The 17,868-nt window shown below is 39.1% G+C and overlaps 1 protein-coding gene across 2 annotated transcripts in view; it reads right to left on the bottom strand.

The window, feature by feature from the left end:
- The window catches only part of ppm1ba (protein phosphatase, Mg2+/Mn2+ dependent, 1Ba), a 31,114-nt gene extending 13,927 nt beyond the window's left edge, over window positions 1-17,187 (bottom strand). For both annotated transcript variants that reach the window (XM_061911206.1, XM_061911205.1), the window contains exon 1: window positions 16,844-17,187. The gene's annotated coding sequence lies outside the window, so the exon portion shown is untranslated. The remainder of the gene's footprint in view (window positions 1-16,843) is intronic.
- Window positions 17,188-17,868: the final 681 nt, after the last annotated feature.

Here is a 17,868-nt window from a genome sequence, read left to right as displayed (position 1 = left end):
ATTCAACTTTGCTCCTGCTACCTTTTTAAAACAGCATCCATGCATGCTAGTGTATGTTTTAAGCTAGCGTGTTTAACCATGCCTGCGCCCAAAAATACGTTGCGCCTTATTTGTGCGTTAAATACCGAAATAGCACACGTAACTGACACGGCGCCTTTTAATACAGAGCGCTCTATGGTCGTGAAAATACGATAACGGGAACCGGTTTTTAAAAAGGGATTCGAATCCAAGGAATCGGTTTTCTAATCGAACCATCGGAACAACCGGTTTTCAATCATCATCCCTAGTGAAGGTATAGGGTTGTATTAAGGCCCAAGGCATGGGTAAATTACACATCTGTGAAGGCACCATTAATGCTGAAAGAAACATACAGGTTTTTGAGCAACATGTTGCCATCCAAGCAACATGTTTTTTATGGACGCCCCTGCTTATTTCAGCAAGACAAGGCCGAGCCACATTCTGCACGTGTTACAACAGCGTGGGTTCGTAATAAGAGTGCGGGTACTTGACTGGCCTGCCTGTAGTCGTGACCTGTCTCCCATTGGAAATGTGTGGTGCATAATGAAGCGTAAAATACGACAACAGAGACCCCCAACTATTGAACAACATAAGCTGTACATCAGCAAGAATGGGAAATAATTCCACCTGAAAAGCTTCAAAAATTGGTCTCCTTCGTTCCCAAACGTTTACTGAGTGTTGTTAAAAGGAAAGGCCATGTAACACAGTGATAAAAAGCCCCTGTAACAACTTTTTTGCAATGTGTTGCTGCCATTAAATTCTGAGTTTATTATTTGCAAAAAAAACTGTATTTCTCAGCTCGAACATTAAATATTGAGTCTTTGAATTGAATTGTATTCAATTGAATATAAGTTAAAAGGGATTTACAAATCATTGTATTCTATTTTTATTTACAATTTACACTATATGCAAACTTCACAGGTTTTGGGTTGTGTATAAATATGAGTGGTCTGTTTAATTCACTTAACATGCAACTCGCATCTTTCATGTATATTTTTAACCTGAAAACATTCAAAAAGGTCATTTTTGGTAGATGTTTGCCATTTCCAGGTGTTGTTCTGTAACCGTTTCTTCCTAAGTATTTCATCTGATAGCCTTCAAATTTTACCAGGACAGATTAGACATATGGAGGATGCTACATTTTGAAATGTTTTAGGTTTTCATTTTTGGACGTGGGATAAGCATGGTGACCAACATTATCCTTTTTCTGTAGGGCGTCAAAAAGTCCCAACTTTGCCGTACAGCGGGCGTCTTCAGTTCAAATGCAATTAGTTAAACAATTTTTTAAAAACTAGCAGCTCAGTCAGCTGAATATTACCGTAAAACTTACATTGTGTCTTGTGTCTACATCAAAATGCTGTAAATTGAAAAACTGTACCAATGTTATTACATAAACATTCTGGTGACTGAGCTGCCAGTTCATCGTAAAATCTATGAGTGCCTACAAAAACACTACATAAATCTAATACATTATTATCATTTTTACAGTGCATTACCATAAATGAAACAGTACCACTGTTATTTTTACCACAAAATTGTGGCGACTGAGCTGATATCTTTTTACGGTATAATCTGAGTGTCTAGAAAATCACTACATAAATCTAGTCCATTAATATTAATATTTTTGCAGTGCATTACCATAAATTGAAAAACAGTAACACTGTTATTTTTACCACAAATTTCTGCCGACTGAGCTGCTATTTTTTTTTAATCGTAAAATCTACGTTCCACGCTTTACAGTGCATTAGTTGTAAATGGTAAAATGGCACCAGTGATTATTTTAAAAGGTAAAGCAGCCATTAAGTAGCCAGGTTATTACAGTAAAATCTGACTTTTTTTTTAGCAGTATAGCCTTGCGTACATGCTATCAGTGACGACAGAGCTTAAAAAAAATGTTTTAAAATTTGGTAGCCACCCATTGGCAGGCACAACTAAATGACATGACGGGCTGAATTTGGTCCGTGGGCCCCACTTTGGGCATCCCTGGTCTGATGTATTTGAACACAAACAATCTACTGAGCAGACTGCAAAGCCATGAGTCTTTCCACCTGTGCTGCAAATTCCTTCACACCCACTAATAACAACTTAACTCTGATGTAAGTGCTAATCTGTAAAAGTGATGTCCCCGCAGGCTGACATCTCCATGGCTACGCAGGTTCTTAGAGTGGCGACAGAGCGAGATAGCCACGGCAACAAAAGGATTAATTTCAGGCATTTGCAACATGCGATAAGAGCTACCAAAACGGCTGCAGTTGATGAGGGCTTCTTATGGGGTCTTGGCTGATTAGTTCAACTGTCTTGTCTTTGTTGCTGGTGGCAACTTAGTGTAATGTTGAGGTGGGGAAATAAGGCTGGACAAAATCCGGAAGGTCTGACACTGAAGCTTCCCGACTAGCAGGGCTGTTTTAATGAGCTAAGTCCATTGAGCAGTTAGTCAATGATCACATACTGTTCAGAGTTAAGGAGTTAAATATTGCTGGCAAACAAAGGTTTAATACCTCTTGTTCTCACCGTGGTAAGTTCTTTGGATGTCTCAAAAGTAAGGATGTGACTATATGAAATTTTCATTATCACAACTATTGTGACCACAGTTATCATGGTTACAATGTACTCATAACGTACTTAAACACACACACTGACGTATTTTAATCCAGTTTTAAATAACTATAATTAATTGACACACATTACACTTTTTTGGCAGAAAAAACATTAAATACTGTTGTAGATTCTTAAAAAACGTATTTTCTATTTCAATAATTTAAAAAAGATTTAGAATCTTATTTTAATTGATAAAGACAAATTGAGTGTTCACTTTGCTTCACGTCCAGTTTGTGACATCACGTGGGTTTACTTTAATTGTAGACCACTTTGTCTTTAATTAAGTCGTAAAAAATACATTTACATTTTAAAAATATATGTTAGCGTCATATGCCTCTGAGTATACAGATTAAACTAAAAATGTGAATATAGTGCTAAGGTTCATTTATTGCATCAATTAGAAACTAATACTACAGACTCATAACATGCAATTCAAGATATTTCAAGCCTTTTATATAATTTTGAGGATTATAGTTTACATTTTATGAAAACCTCAAATTGAAAACCTTAGAACATTTGGCGTTTTCAAAAAGTAAGTCCTGCCCATCAAAATTGCAACAAATAAGAGCTTGACATATCTAATTTTGCATATAATGAGGTAAGATTACGTATTAGTTTCACATTTGAAGCTGAATTGCTGACACAAATGAACATTTGCACAATATTCTAATTTTCAAAGATAGAATATCGATCACTCGGTTATAAGTGTGCACAAGCCAGTAGATTCAATGTCAACAATTTAATATTTTAGTTGCTCAGGCAATTAGTTTTTTGAAAGTTTAGTTAGTTGTATGTGGGGGGGTTTTTATGTGAAAAAATGTTAATGTGTCTTGTATTCATGTTAGCATTTAAACGAGCAAGCACTAGTCAGTCCATGAGTTATCAAAGTGCAGTTATCAATCACAGTTTTTTGATCATTAAAAAAAAAAAAAAAAAAAGTACTACCAAGCGTCAGAAGTTTTACCGTGGTTATCATTAATACTGTTTATTGTTACATCCCTACTAGAAAACAAAACATATATACAGTCGAGGCCAAAATATTTAGCTCCCCAGGAATTATGGAACATTTTCCTAAAATTCTCCCCAATGTTTGCAGCATTGATCGATATTGATTAAATCAAGCATTCAACAGTGCTATTTTGTGGCGTTTGTTACGTTTTAGAGATGAAAAACATTTTAAGACTTGCTTTATATCAAACATAGTGAAAAATGTGGTGGTAAAAAATATTAACCCACCAGGTGAATTTTTGCTTTCAAAACACTCTTAATTAAGCATTAAGGTTTCAAACCACACCTGTGCAATCAATTGGCAACCTGACAACACCTGAACATTCAATCAGCAAAAAAAGAATCCAAGGAACAGGGCAACGTGTGCACATTGAAAGGGATTACGTTTACGCATCATGCCAAAGACGAAGAAAATAAATCTCTAAGCTAGGGCTGGGCGATGTGGCCTTTTTTTAATATCTCGATATTTTTAGGGCCATATCGCAATACACGATATATATATCTCAATATTCTGCCTTGGCCTTGAATTAACACTTGATACATATAATCACACCAGTATGATGATTATATGTGTCTACATTAAAACCTCCTTGTTCATACTGCATTAATATATGCTTATTTAAAACTTTCATGCAGAGAGGGAAATCACAACTAAGTCAATTGACCAAAACTGTATTTATTTAGCAGTTATTTAGCAATGGCATAAAACATTCATGTCATTCCCAAAACAAAGTACAAGATTGTCAGAAACATTTTAAGTGTCATATAAAAATGAGCTGCATAATAGGAAATCAAATAGTGTTCGTCCTTCGCTATGTGGTAGGTTACTACGGACGTTATTAAATTCTGTTGTTGACTATTTTTTTCATATGGTGTTTATCTGGAAATGTTTGCCTCGGCATTTTGATGGTGTGGACGTGTAGCACCGAATGGAGATGTTGATATGCTGTTTCATGCACTCTTCATTCTCTAGCAGGTGACTTTTCAAATGATGCTACATATTAGCAGTAATGCTACTTTTGGTTGCAACACTTTTTGCCCACACTTGACAAATTATGATTGTTCGACATATTCCCACTTGAAGCCAAACCACCCCCAGACGATGTTTGGCGCCTGCTGTTTTTCTTGGGAATTAATTATTCTTTCATTCGCACCTTCTTTCTCTCGTATTGCCACTCACACGGCTCTACTAGCATCACAGCTAACGTTACCCATGCTGCTAGTTCTCTGCTCCACGAGGGCGTATACGTATGTGACTTATGACGTGACAGTATGTGACGTGTGTAAGTTTGTGCACTTGGTGTCTGAGGAGAGACAAGAAAGAGCGAGGTGAGCCTGTAATGTAATGCCCGAAGCTAAAAGCAACTGCGTGAGAACGTATACTCGAATATCACGATAGTCATTTTCTATATCGCACAGAGACAAACCCGCGATATATCGTGTATATCGATATATTGCCCAGCCCTACCTCCAGGTGAATTTTTGTTTTCAAAACAGTCTTAATTAACCAATCAGGTTTCAAACCACACCTGCACAATCAATTGGCTTCCTGACAACACCCGAGCATTCAATCAGCAAAAAAAAAAAAGAATATAAGGAACAGGGCAAGGTGTGCACATTGAAAGGGATTACGTTTAGGCCTCATGCCAAAGACGAAGATAATCAATCTTTAAGCTCAGAAAGAAGATAGTGGAGGCTCAGGTGAAGAGGGAATGTTATATTGCCATTTCCAAGCGATTCACAGTGTCTAGAACCGCTGCATATTGCATCATTGCCAAGTACTAGGAGAAAAATTCGGTAAGAAACAAACCTGGGACAGTTTGTAAAAGCAAGAGTTCAAGAACTCCAAAGAAAAAAATCATCAGACAGAACCACCAGATATCTGCCAAGATGATTGTTGCTGACTGGCCTCTTCTGGAGTTGATGTTGCAAGGAACAAGGTTGTGAGGGCTCTTCATCATGGTGGGCTTCACGGCCATAGTCATCAAGAAACCCCTTTACTAAAAGAGTGGCACATCACAGCAAGACTGAAATTTTCCCGTGAACATTTGAAAAGTAAAGAAGAGTTTGGGGAAGTCTCTGCTTTGGTCTAATGAGAATAAACAGGAACTGTTGGGGTGGTGTATGTTTGGCGAGGAAAGGGAGTGGCCTTCAACCCAAAGAACACAGTTCCCACAGTTAAACATGAGGGTAGAAGCATCATGCTGTGGGGCTGATTTGCAGCCTTGGGCATGGGGAGCCTTGTTCGGGTGCATGGCATCATGAAAAAAAAAAAAGAAATGTTGAAATTTTTAGGAATATGCCAAAATCTGCCCGCAGTCTATCCTTGGGTCACACTGGGTCTTCCAGCAAGACAATGACTCAAAGCACACATTGAAATTGGTCCAACAGTTCCTGAGGCAGGGTTTCCCGCAGCGCTTTGTTGGTAAGGCGGACACCTTAACAACAGCCACCGCCTAAAGTTTAAAAAAAAAAATAAATTAATTAAATTATTATTATTTTTACCTGTCTAGCTTCTCAGGCAAATAATATAGTTGATGTAGATGCCCATATCGGCTGTTCAGATTTACTTTACAAGAGAGAAGTGTAGGATACTTCTCTTGTTGCCTTATTTGTATTTGACCTTGTTAAATGTATTTATATTAAAATTTGGTGCTAAACTAAAGTCTTAACAAGCTGCTCCGCTTAGTTCTGCCGCTGCCTCTGCCTCTGTCGGTACGTCTCTGCAGCACGCAGCATTGTCCCACCCAAACAACCATCTGATTGGTTACACGCAGAGCGCAAACAGCCAATCAGCAGTGAGTATTCGTATAATGCCATTCAGCATACAGAGCAAACACAACCAAAAATTGTAGGCTTCTTCAAGCGACAAAGCCGGCCTACTTCACCACAGTCAGTAGTCTATTGCCCGCCAGGCAGCGATGAGATGGAGACCTACTTGATGGTGGCGACAGGCCAAAATACGCTGTTCCTTATACCTACCCAGCACCTTCCCATGTCGAGGGGCACCACCTTCACTACTTAACTATAGGATAACAGACATTCTAGGGGAAACACTGTGAAGGATATCTAAAGTATTTTCTGGCCCCTATCTTTTGTAATGTTACAATCAGGCCTTGTTTGTTGTTTTTTTTCCACAATGTGCCGTGGGGAAACAAAAACAAGCTGTGGCCCACAAATGGCCAGACTTTGGACACAGCTGCTGCTGTTAAGACTTGTATATGTTCTGTTAGATTTTTGTCACATTTTATTAGAAGTAGACAATTGTTTGGCGTTTTCGCAACTGGATTTAAAAAGAGTACTGGGATGTATTCCATAATGTATAAAGAATGAAAAAAAATCAATGGACGTCTTAAATGCTTTTTTTACAAGCCGGACGACTTTCCAGGGTGATGAGTCATCATTATGAGTCGCATCAATATACTGGAAGAGGAGCACTTTGAACAAGCATCTTCAGGCATTGTTAGTGCTGTTGCGTCTGGGAATACCGGGAATCTATCAGACGACGGATATGGAGTAGATGTGTCCTCCTTTAGAGTGGTTAATACACTAATTACTACACTAGCATGAGTGGCTAACTGCATACTGCCTGTCTTACAACATATGATCAACTTTTTTTCATATGCAAGTCGAGATAGTCTAATAATGTGAGGCCAATGTTTCCCATATAATTATTTATATGTGGTGGCCCCTCATCAGTAAATTTGGACGACAACAATTAGATTTAGTGCTACCTGGTATGCCTTTGTGCATAAACACCTTATAATGGGACTGTCCGTAAATGCAGCTTGTTAATATAACTCCGTAAAGTGCATGGCATCATAGCTCTGCTTCTTAATGCACCTCGTTAGCACCGGCTCTGCCAGAGCATGAGAAAATGTGTCGTCAACTTAGCGATTATTCCGAACCTTTTAGATTGTGGTTTTAAAAAAGCGACAGGTACGAAATCCAGCAACAGTTTCTAGTATTTTAAGACATTGTTTGCTCTTTTCAAAAGTGTCATCCACTTGTCTTAATTGACTCCCAACGCCACAAATGGATTGCAGTCCCTTGGGAAACACTAGTGGAAGCTGTAATCGCAAGAAAATAAATAATGTGGAAATGTGTGCTGATTTATTGGTTTTCTATAATATTACAAAACATGTCAAAATATGGATTGGTTTAAACAAAGCAAATCCAAAAAAACAGAACAATTTCCGACTTAACCAAGATTATGCAAAACCAACTTCTCTTACCTATCGGGTCCTGCTGTTGTGTAGTTGGGATATGCATAAATCCTGAAAGTTTGAAACCAATTCGCGGAGGCATGGCGGAGATATTTATGAAACAATCTTGCCTTTTTTAATAATTCCGAGAACAAAGCCGTTTGGAATCTGGCCATTTGGTGACGTTCTTCCCGTTGGTGACGTCAGCTGAATATCCATATATCGTATACATTTACCCAAAGGGCTTTGGACAAGTCCACCATTGCAGTACGAATCTGTAGTCAATAAGCTCTTTCTTTTTTGCAATCCTCCTGCTGTGGAGCAGACTGTCTCGTACATGCACATGCACCCTATGCTTTTGCCATTTCTAATACAAAGTAGCATATAGTTCAAACTTATATCGGTCAGTAGACTTGTGATGGAAATGCAAAAATCTACAACAAAGATGGCGGGGAGAAGACGCAGTCGAAGTGGAGGCATGTGAATTAGATCGTCCACAAAACAGCATATCCTGAAGAGATGGTCAGAAAGCAGCTTGAAGATGGTCTATAAAATAAAATTTTTATGTAGAATTTAGACCATCCATTTCCTACCGCTTGTCCCTTTTGGGTCGCTGGAGCCTATCTCAGCTGCATTCGGGCAGAAGGCTGCATACACCCTGGACAAGTCGCCAACTCATCGCACAAAATTTAGACCAAAGAACCACAATTATGTGTTATGTAGACCACAAGTGTTTTAAATGTAGGAAAAAAATCATATTATGACCCCTTTTAAAGGCCTACTGAAATGAGATTTTCTTGTTTAAAAACGGGGATAGCAGGTCCATTCTATGTGTCATACTTGATCATTTCGCGATATTGCCATATTTTTGCTGAAAGGATTTAGTAGAGAACATCGACGATAAAGTTCGCAACTTTAGGTCGCTAATAAAAAAGCCTTGCCTTTACCGGAAGTAGCCAAACTATAAAAAAAAAAAAAAATAATTTGTTTTTGCTGGACTGTGGAGAAGACTGCGACTTATAGTCCGAAAAATACGGTAATTCTGGGAAATCCCTTATCTGCCTATTGTGTTGCTAGTGTTTTAGTGAGTTAAATAGTACCTTAAAGTCGGAAGGTTGTGGCCACAGGTGTTTTGACTCCAGAGTCCTGCAGGAGGATGCTGGCTCCGCTGATCTCCGGTAAGAGGCGACTTATTTCCACAATTTTCTCATCGAAAACTGCCGGTTGACATGTGGTCGGGATCCATGTGTGTTTGTGTGGCTAAAGGCTAAAAGCTTCCCACCTCCATCTTTCTACTTTGACTTCTCCATTATTAATTGAACAAACTGCAAAAGATTCAGCAACACAGTAGTTCAAAATACTGTGTAATTGCGCGATGAAAAGAGACGACTTTTAGCCGTAAGTGGTGCTGGGCTAATATGTCCCCTCCAACCAATAACATCACAAACACGCGTAATCATCGCGTCATCATTCCGCAACGTTAACAGGATACTTCGCGGGAAATTGTAATTTAGTAAACTAAATTGGCATGTGTTGCAATGTTAAGATTTCATCAGTGATTTATAAACTATCAGACTGCGTGGTCGGTAGTAGTGGGTTTCAGTAGGCCTTTAAAGGAGTTTTAATAAGAAAAACCTACTTTTCTTACCTATTGGTAGCTTGTTATTGTATATTTGGAATCAAACCATGGCGGGGATATCTATACAAAAATCTTGCCTTCCTTCATACCTCCTTGCTCATCCTGTGACCATTTTCGCACTGATAACGTCACCAGATTATCCATATATGTTACAAATGTTTCTAAAGAGCTTTGCGTGTGTCAGCATTGTCAATAAGCTCTTCCTTTTTCTCAATCCTCTTGTTGTGGTGCAGACTGGCTCGTACATGCACATGCATGCTCCACTTCTGCCATTTCTAATACAAATTAGTGTATAGTTCTAACTTATTCCGTCAGTAGAGTCCATATGGAAGCGCTAATAACTACGACATGTCTGGCGGGGAAAAAGACGCAGTTGAAGTGTAGGCACATAAATAAGACCGCCCACAAAACAGTACGAGATGGTGAGGAAGCAGCTTGAAGACGGTCTGTAAAACATAATCTATGCAACATTTTGACCACAAAAACACCATTACATGTTATTTAGACCACATGAAAGCGTTTTAAATGTAGTAAATCACACTATGACCCCCTTTAAAGAGTCTTAATATGCAAAAACATTTTTTTTTACCTATCGATAGCTGTTATTGTATATTTGGGATCTGCATAAGGCCCAAAAAATTTAAATCAAACCATGGGTGCATATTTATACAACAATCTTGCCTTCCTTCTTACCTACTCCGAACAAGTTGTTTGGAACTTGCTCAATCTGTGACCATTTTCGCACCAGATTATCAACGTATGTTACAAATGTTCCCAAAGAGCTTTGCGTGTGTCCACCATTGTCAATAAGCTTCTTTTTCTCCATCCTTTTGTTGTGCGGCAAACTGGCTCGTACATCCACATGCATCCTCCGCTCTTGTAATTTCTAATACAAATTAGTGTATAGATCTAACTTTTTCCGTCAGTAAAGTCCATACGGAAGCGCTAAAAACTATGACATGGCTGGCGGGGGAAAAGACGCAGTTGAAGTATAGGCACGTAAATAAGACCACCCACAAAACAGCAGGAGAAGGTCAGGAAGTAGCTTGAAATCGGTCCGTAAAACATAATCTATGCAACATTTTGACCACAAAAACACCATTTCATGTTATGTAGACCAGTCTTTTTCAACTAGTGTGCCGTAAAATACAGTCTGGTGTGCCATAAGATACAGTCTGGTGTGCCATGGGAAATTATCTAATTTCACCTATTTGGGTTAAAATTATTTTTTGCAAACCAGTAATTATAATCCGCAAATGATGTGTTGTTGTCTAGTGTCGGTGCTGTCTAGAGCTCGGCTGAGTAACCATGTTATACTTTTCCATATCAGTTGGTGGCAGCCGGTAGCTAATTGCTTTGTCGAAGTCGGAAACAGCGGGAGGCAGGGTACAGGTAAAAAGGTGTCTAATGCTTAAACCAAAAATAAACAAAAAGTGAGTGCACCTAAGAAAAGGCATTGAAGCTTAGGGAAGGCTATGCAGAACGAAACTAAAACCGAAATGGCTACAAAGTAAACAAAAACAGAATGCTGGACGACAGCAAAGACTTACTGTGGAGCAAAGATGGCGTCCACAATGTACATCCAAACATGTCATGACAATGGTTCACAATGTACAGCCGAACATGACAATCAACAAAGTCCCCACACAGAAGGATAAATACAACTGAAATAGTCTTGATTGCTAAAACAACGTAGATGCGGGAAATATCGCTCAAAGACAGACATAAAACTGCTACATGAAAAAAACAAAAAAAGAGAAAAAGCCACCAAAATAGGAGCGCAAGACAAGAACTAAAACACTTCACACAGGAAAACACAAAAAAAACTCCAAATAAATCAGGGAGTGATGTGACAGCACACCTACTTGGAGACATGAGCTACAGTCATGCATGGTTGGTTATGGTTTAAAGTCACATCCAACAATTGCGACAACGTTTTACTGTCAACTGAGTTTATTTTTTAATGATTTCTGCTGGTGGTGTGCCTCCGGATTTTTTCAACGCAAAAAATGTGCCTTGGCTCAAAAACGGTTGAAAAAAACTGATGTTGACCACATGGAAGTGTTTTAAATGTAGCAAACAACCACAATATGACCACTTTATCAAACTAATGTGAAGATAAAATTCATGCCAACCGATTTCACTTATACTGTGCGCGGCTAGAAACGCACACGATGTTGTTTGGTGGATTATTTTAAAGACGGTGAGTGATATGCTGCTGCCTGCTGCGAAACCTGACAAAGAAATGGTGTGCTGGGCGTCAAACACTCAGTGTGCTGGAAAGGCTGCCAGTAATGACCTACAAGTTGTAAAGTATCTTGCAAGAAACAGACATCTTCAAGGGAAACATGGAATGTTAAAAGTGATTTCTGCACAGATAAAAATGATTTCAACAGATAAACTTAATGATAATATGAAAGTGCCATGGTTGTATATATTCATTTCACCCACTGTATAGAGTGTACATTTGTACAGAGTGTATAGAGTGTACATTTGTACGGAGTGTATAGGGTGTAGATTTGCACAGAGCGTACATTGTACAGAGAGTATAGAGCAGGGGTCACCAACGCAGTGCCCGCGGGCACCAGGTCGCCCGTAAGGACCAGATGCGTCGCCCGCTGGCCTGTTCTAAAAATAACTCAAATAGCAGCACTTACCAATGAGCTCCCTCTATTTTTTAAATTGTATGTATTTACTAGCAAGCTGGTCTCACTTTGCTCGAATTTTTTAATTCTAAGAGAGACAAAACTCAAATAGAATTTGAAAATCCAAGAAAATATTTTAAAGACTTGGTCTTCACTTGTTTTAATATTTTCATTTATTTTTTTACTTTTCTTCTTATTACTTTCAGAAAGACAATTTTAAAGTAAAAGTACAACCTTAAAAATGATTTTAGGATTTTTAAAAACATATACCTTTATACCTTTTAAATTCCTTCCTCTTCTTTCCTGACAATTTAAATTAAAGTTCAAGTATTTTTTTTTTGTGTAAAGAATAATAAATAAATTTTAATTTAATTCTTCCTTTTAGCTTCTTTCTTTTCGACAAAGAATATTTGTGAAATATTTCTTCGAACTTATTATGATAAAAATTTAAAAAAAAATTAGTCTGGAAAATCCAGAAAATCTTTAGAATCAAATTTAAATCTTATTTCAAAGTCTTTTGAATTTATTTTAACATTTTTGTTCTGGAAAATCTAGAAGAAATAATGATTTGTCTGTTAGAAATATAGCCTGGTCCAATTTGTAATATATTCTAACAAACTGCAGATTGGATTTTAACCTATTTGAAACATGTCATCAAAATTCTAAAATTAAGTCTTAATCAGGAAAAATTACAAATGATGTTCCATGAATTCTTTTTTTAATTTGTTCAAAAAGATTCAAATTTTTGTCTTCTTTTTTTCGGTTGAATTTTGAATTTTAATAAGTCGAAATTCAAGATAAACTATGTTACAAAATCACTGAAGACGCCGCACCAATCCGCCTGTCGATCTCACGATCCACTCTTCCCTCACTCGTGAACAAGACTCCAAGGTACTCAAACTCCTTCACTTGGGGCAGGGTCTCCAACCCAACCCGGAGATGGGACTCAACCCTTTTCCGGGCGAGAACCAGGGACTCTGACTTGGAGGTGCCGATTCTCATCCGAGTCGCTTCACACTTGGCTGCGAACCGATCCAGTGAGAGCAGAACATCCTGGCCAGATGAAGCCATCAGAACCACATCATCTGCAAAAAGTAGAGACCTAATCTTGCAGCCACCAAACCGGATACCCTCAACGCGTTGACTGCCCCAAGAAATTCTGTCCATAAAAGTTGTGAACAGAATCGGTGACAAAAGGCAGCCTTGGCGGAGTCCAACCTTCACTGGAAACGTGTCAGACTTAATGCCAGCAATGCGGACCAAGCTCTGACACTGATTGTACAGGGAGCGGACCGCCACAATAAGACAGTCCAATACCCCATACTCTCTGAGCACTCCCCACAGGAGTTCCCGAGGGACACGGTAGGGCTGGGCGATATATCGATATACGCGATAGATCGCGGATTTATCTCTGTGCGATATAGAAAATTACTATAACGTGATATTCGAGTATACGTTCTCACGCAGTTGCTTTTGGCTGCGGGCATTACACTACAGGCTCGTCCCACTCCTTCTTGTGTCTCCTTCTCATAGACAGTAAGCGCACCTTCTTACATACGTCACATACTGTCACGTCAGACGTAGGGCTGGGCGATATGTCAGTATATTCGATATATCGCGGGTTTGTCTCTGTGCGATATAGAAAATGACTATATCGTGATTATCGAGTATACGTTCTCACGCAGTTGCTTTTAGCTGCGGGCATTAAACTCAATGAGTCTCTCCTTCTCACAGACACTTAAAACAAGCGCACCTTCTTACATACGTCACGCGTGCAACGTCACACTCCCTCCCCGAGAAGAGAGGTAGCGGCATGGGTAACATTAGCTGTGATGGTAACGGTCTGTTGCGAGTGGTAATAATAGAGAAAGAAAGTGCGAATCTGGTAACAAATGAAGGAAGAATTAATTCCAAAGAAAAACAGCATGGGGTGCATCATCTGGTGGTGGCTTGGCTTCAAGCGGGAACATGTTGAACATTTATATGGCAGAAGCGTTGCAACCAAAAGTAGCAGCACTGCCAATTTGTAGCATCATTTGAAAAGTTACCTGCTAGAGAATGAAGAGTGCTTCAAACTCTGCATGTCAACATCTCAGTTGGGTGCCACACCCACAAAAGGGACGGCGTGGCGCCATGGAAGAGTGGCCGTGCGCAACCGGAGCGTCCCTGGTTCAATCCCCACCTAGTACCAACCTTGTCACGTCTGTTGTGTCCTGAGCAAGACACTTCACCCTTGCTCCTGATGGGTGCTGGTTAGCACCTTGCATGGCAGCTCCCTCCATCAGTGTGTGAATGTGTGTGTGAATGGGTAAATGTGTAAGTAGTGTCAAAGCGCTTTGAGTACCTTGAAGTAGGGCTGGCCAATAAATCGATATATACGATATATCATGGGTTTGTCTCTGTGCGATATAGAAAATGACTATATCGTAATATTCGAGTATATGTTCTCACGCAGGACTTTTAGCTGCGGGCGTACACTTCAGGCTCTCCTCGCTCTTTTCTGTCTCTCATTCTCACAGACAAGCAGGCTCACATTCTTACATACGTCACATACACGCCCTCGCAAAGACAGAGAGGTAGCGGCGTGGCTAACGTTAGCTGCTAACGTAGCCGTACGAGAGAAAGATGGTGCGGCTCTGGTAACAAACGAAGGAAGACTTCATTCCCAATAAAAACAGCAGGGTTTCGATCGTCTGGCGGTGGTTCGGCTTCAAGTGGGAATATGTCGAACAGACAACCATAATTTGTCAATTGTGGGGGGAAAAAAGCGTTGCTATAAAAAGTAGCATTACTGCTAATATGTAGCATCATTTGTAAAGTCACTTGCTAGAGAATGAAGAGAATTTCATAACCTTAGTAACATACCACATAGTGAAGAACGAATACTATTACTGTCGGGGACAGCGTGGCACAGTGGGAGAGTGGCCGTGCGCAACCCGAGGGTCCCTGGTTCAAATCCCACCTAGTACCAACTTCGTCACGTCCGTTGTGTCCTGAGCAAGACACTTCACCCTTGCTCCTGATGGGTGCTGGTTGGCGCCTTACATGGCAGCTCCCTCCATCAGTGTGCGAATGTGTGTGTGAATGGGTAAATGTGGAAGTAGTGTCAAAGCGCTTTGAGTACCTTGAAGGTAGAAAAGCGCTATACAAGTACAACCCATTTATTTATTTATTTATGCTCACACTGCCGCCACCCGCAGCTGTTGCTTTTTTTTCTTTTTCTTTTGTTTTCTAGTCCTTCACCATCAAAATCCTAATTCACGAGTCTTTCATCCTCGCTCAAATTAAAGGGGAAATTGTCGCTTTCTCGGTCCGAATTCCTCTTACTGCTGGTGGCTCCCATTAGAATCAATGTGAATATTTGTGGAGCCCTGCAACTCGTGACGTCACGCGCACATACTTCCGGTAAAGGCAGGGCTTTTCTATTACCGACCAAAAGTTGCGAACTTTATCGTCGATGTTCTCTACTCAATCCTTTCAGCAAAAATATGGTAATATCGCGTAATGATCAAGTATGACACATAGAATGGACCAGCTATACCCGTTTAAATGGGAAAATCTCATTTCAGTAGGCCTTTAAACAAGTTGAAAAACTTATTCGGGTGTTACCATTTAGTGGTCAATTGTACGGAATATGTACTGAACTGTGCTATCTACTTATACAAGTTTCAATCAATCAATCAAAGGTTCGACTATTCGACACTTCATTCACTAACAGTGTTACAAAAAAGATCAGTTAGAATAATACATAATGTTGGTTGTATAGAACATACAAATCCTTTATTTATTGAATCAAAGATACTGAAATTCCATGACATAGAGAAATTGCAAACAGTTAAAATTATAAAAGCATACTATAACCTGCTACCCAAGAATATACAACAATTCTTCTCAAGAAAAGAGGAGAAATATAATCTTAGAGAAAAATGTAATTCAAAACATTTGTACGCACGTACAACACTTAAGACCTTCAGTCTATCAGTATGTGGAATTAAATTATGGAATGGATTAAGCATAGAAATCAAACAATGTACTAATATGACCCACTTCAAGAAACTCTTCAAACGTAGTGTTTACAAAGTACAAAAATGAAGAATCATGATAAAACATTCTGAATGTATTCATCCATCCATTCTTTCATTCTCAAAAAAATCTTACTTATCTCATCGTATGGAATATAATTTACTTCACCAGTTATTTATTTATTTATTTTTATTGTGATAATTATGGAATATATTGTGAATACACTGAGAACAGGAAGTGAACAAAAGTTTTAGCAACTGATGTAAAAAAAAAGGGGGTAGGATTAAATAAGCTCTGCTTCTTCCTACTCCTTTTCGAACATGTTGAAAAGAGAAACTGGAAATTGTGATGTATCATGTTGTATGCTTGCATGTTCGAAATAAACTCAAACTCAATCATCATTGCTGTTGCATTAAAAAAAAATACCTCATCCATTACAATGCCTTTGATGGTGGAACACCTTTGATCAACAAGCAATATGAGCTCACAAACACTGCAGGCATTTTGTGTTGCAATGAATTGTTCAACAATTAAAGAGCAATACCTCTAGCAAGGTGTCTAATTGATGCATAATTAACCCCGGGGTGCTTCGCTGAAACTGACACCAATTAGGACGCTAACTGCAGCCAGCTAGCAAACTTGACACTTGTCACATTAGGACACTTATTAGCTGTGTTTATGCTCGGTCGACTAGTCCAGGTACTTACTTTATTGTAGACGGTGACTTATTTAGGTTCTTGCGGTGTCTTCAGAGGCAGGTTGTGTTTAAGGAGCCTAGCGGGCTTGTTGTGATAGGCTTAAAAACATTAGCCTCTCTTGGCGTCCACCCGCTAGCTCGCTTGGCTAGCTCGTTTTTTCACACGACCAGCTCCGCTTGCGACGCGTCTCCGCATCGGGCTAAGGCCTCCAATGTGACACTGGGCACGGTCAGTGGCTGGACGACAAACATACTTGTTTGCGTGCGGTGGAAATGCGCGTAAGGGCGGCACGCTAGTGGTGGCTAACGCTAGTTTAAATGTATGAAGGGGGTGACGTTTTTTTTCAATGTCCAAGGGGGGAGGAGCTAGAATGGCGTTTGACTTCTCTGATTGGACAAGCGTTGATTTGGAGGTGCGTTTCAATTGGCCAGTAGATCTGTCGGTCATAGGGCCTCTGACATATTGTAAACAAAGTGTGTGAGTGTGTGGCACTAACACACACTGGACACTTTATTAGGTACACTGGTCCAGTGGTTCTCAACCTTTTTTCAGTGATGTACCCCCTCTGAACATTTTTTTTATTCAAGTACCTCCTAATGAGAGCAAAGCATTTTTGGTTGAAAAAAAGAGATAAAGAAGTAAAATACAGCACTATGTAATCAGTTTCTGATTTATTAAATTGTATAACAGTGCAAAATATTGCTCATTTGTAGTGGTCTTTCTTGAACTATTTGGAAAAAATGATATAAAAATAACTAAAAACTTCTTGAAAAATAAACAAGTGATTCAATTATAAATAAAGATGTCTACACATAGAACTTAGGGGATTGTAATAGAGATCCATCTGAAATCATGAACTTAATTCTAAACATTTCTTCACAAAAAAAGACATTTTTAACATCAATATTTATGGAACATGTCCACAAAAAAATCTAGCTGTCAACACAGAATATTGCATTGTTGCATTTCTTTTCACAGTTTATGAATTTACATTCATATTTTGTTGAAGTATTATTCAATAAATATACTTATAA

The sequence above is a fragment of the Nerophis ophidion genome, linkage group LG09 (genome assembly GCF_033978795.1).
Source record: "Nerophis ophidion isolate RoL-2023_Sa linkage group LG09, RoL_Noph_v1.0, whole genome shotgun sequence".
Lineage (NCBI taxonomy): Eukaryota > Metazoa > Chordata > Actinopteri > Syngnathiformes > Syngnathidae > Nerophis > Nerophis ophidion.
Note: the sequence above shows the minus strand (reverse complement) of the source record. Positions and strands in the feature narration are given on the sequence as shown.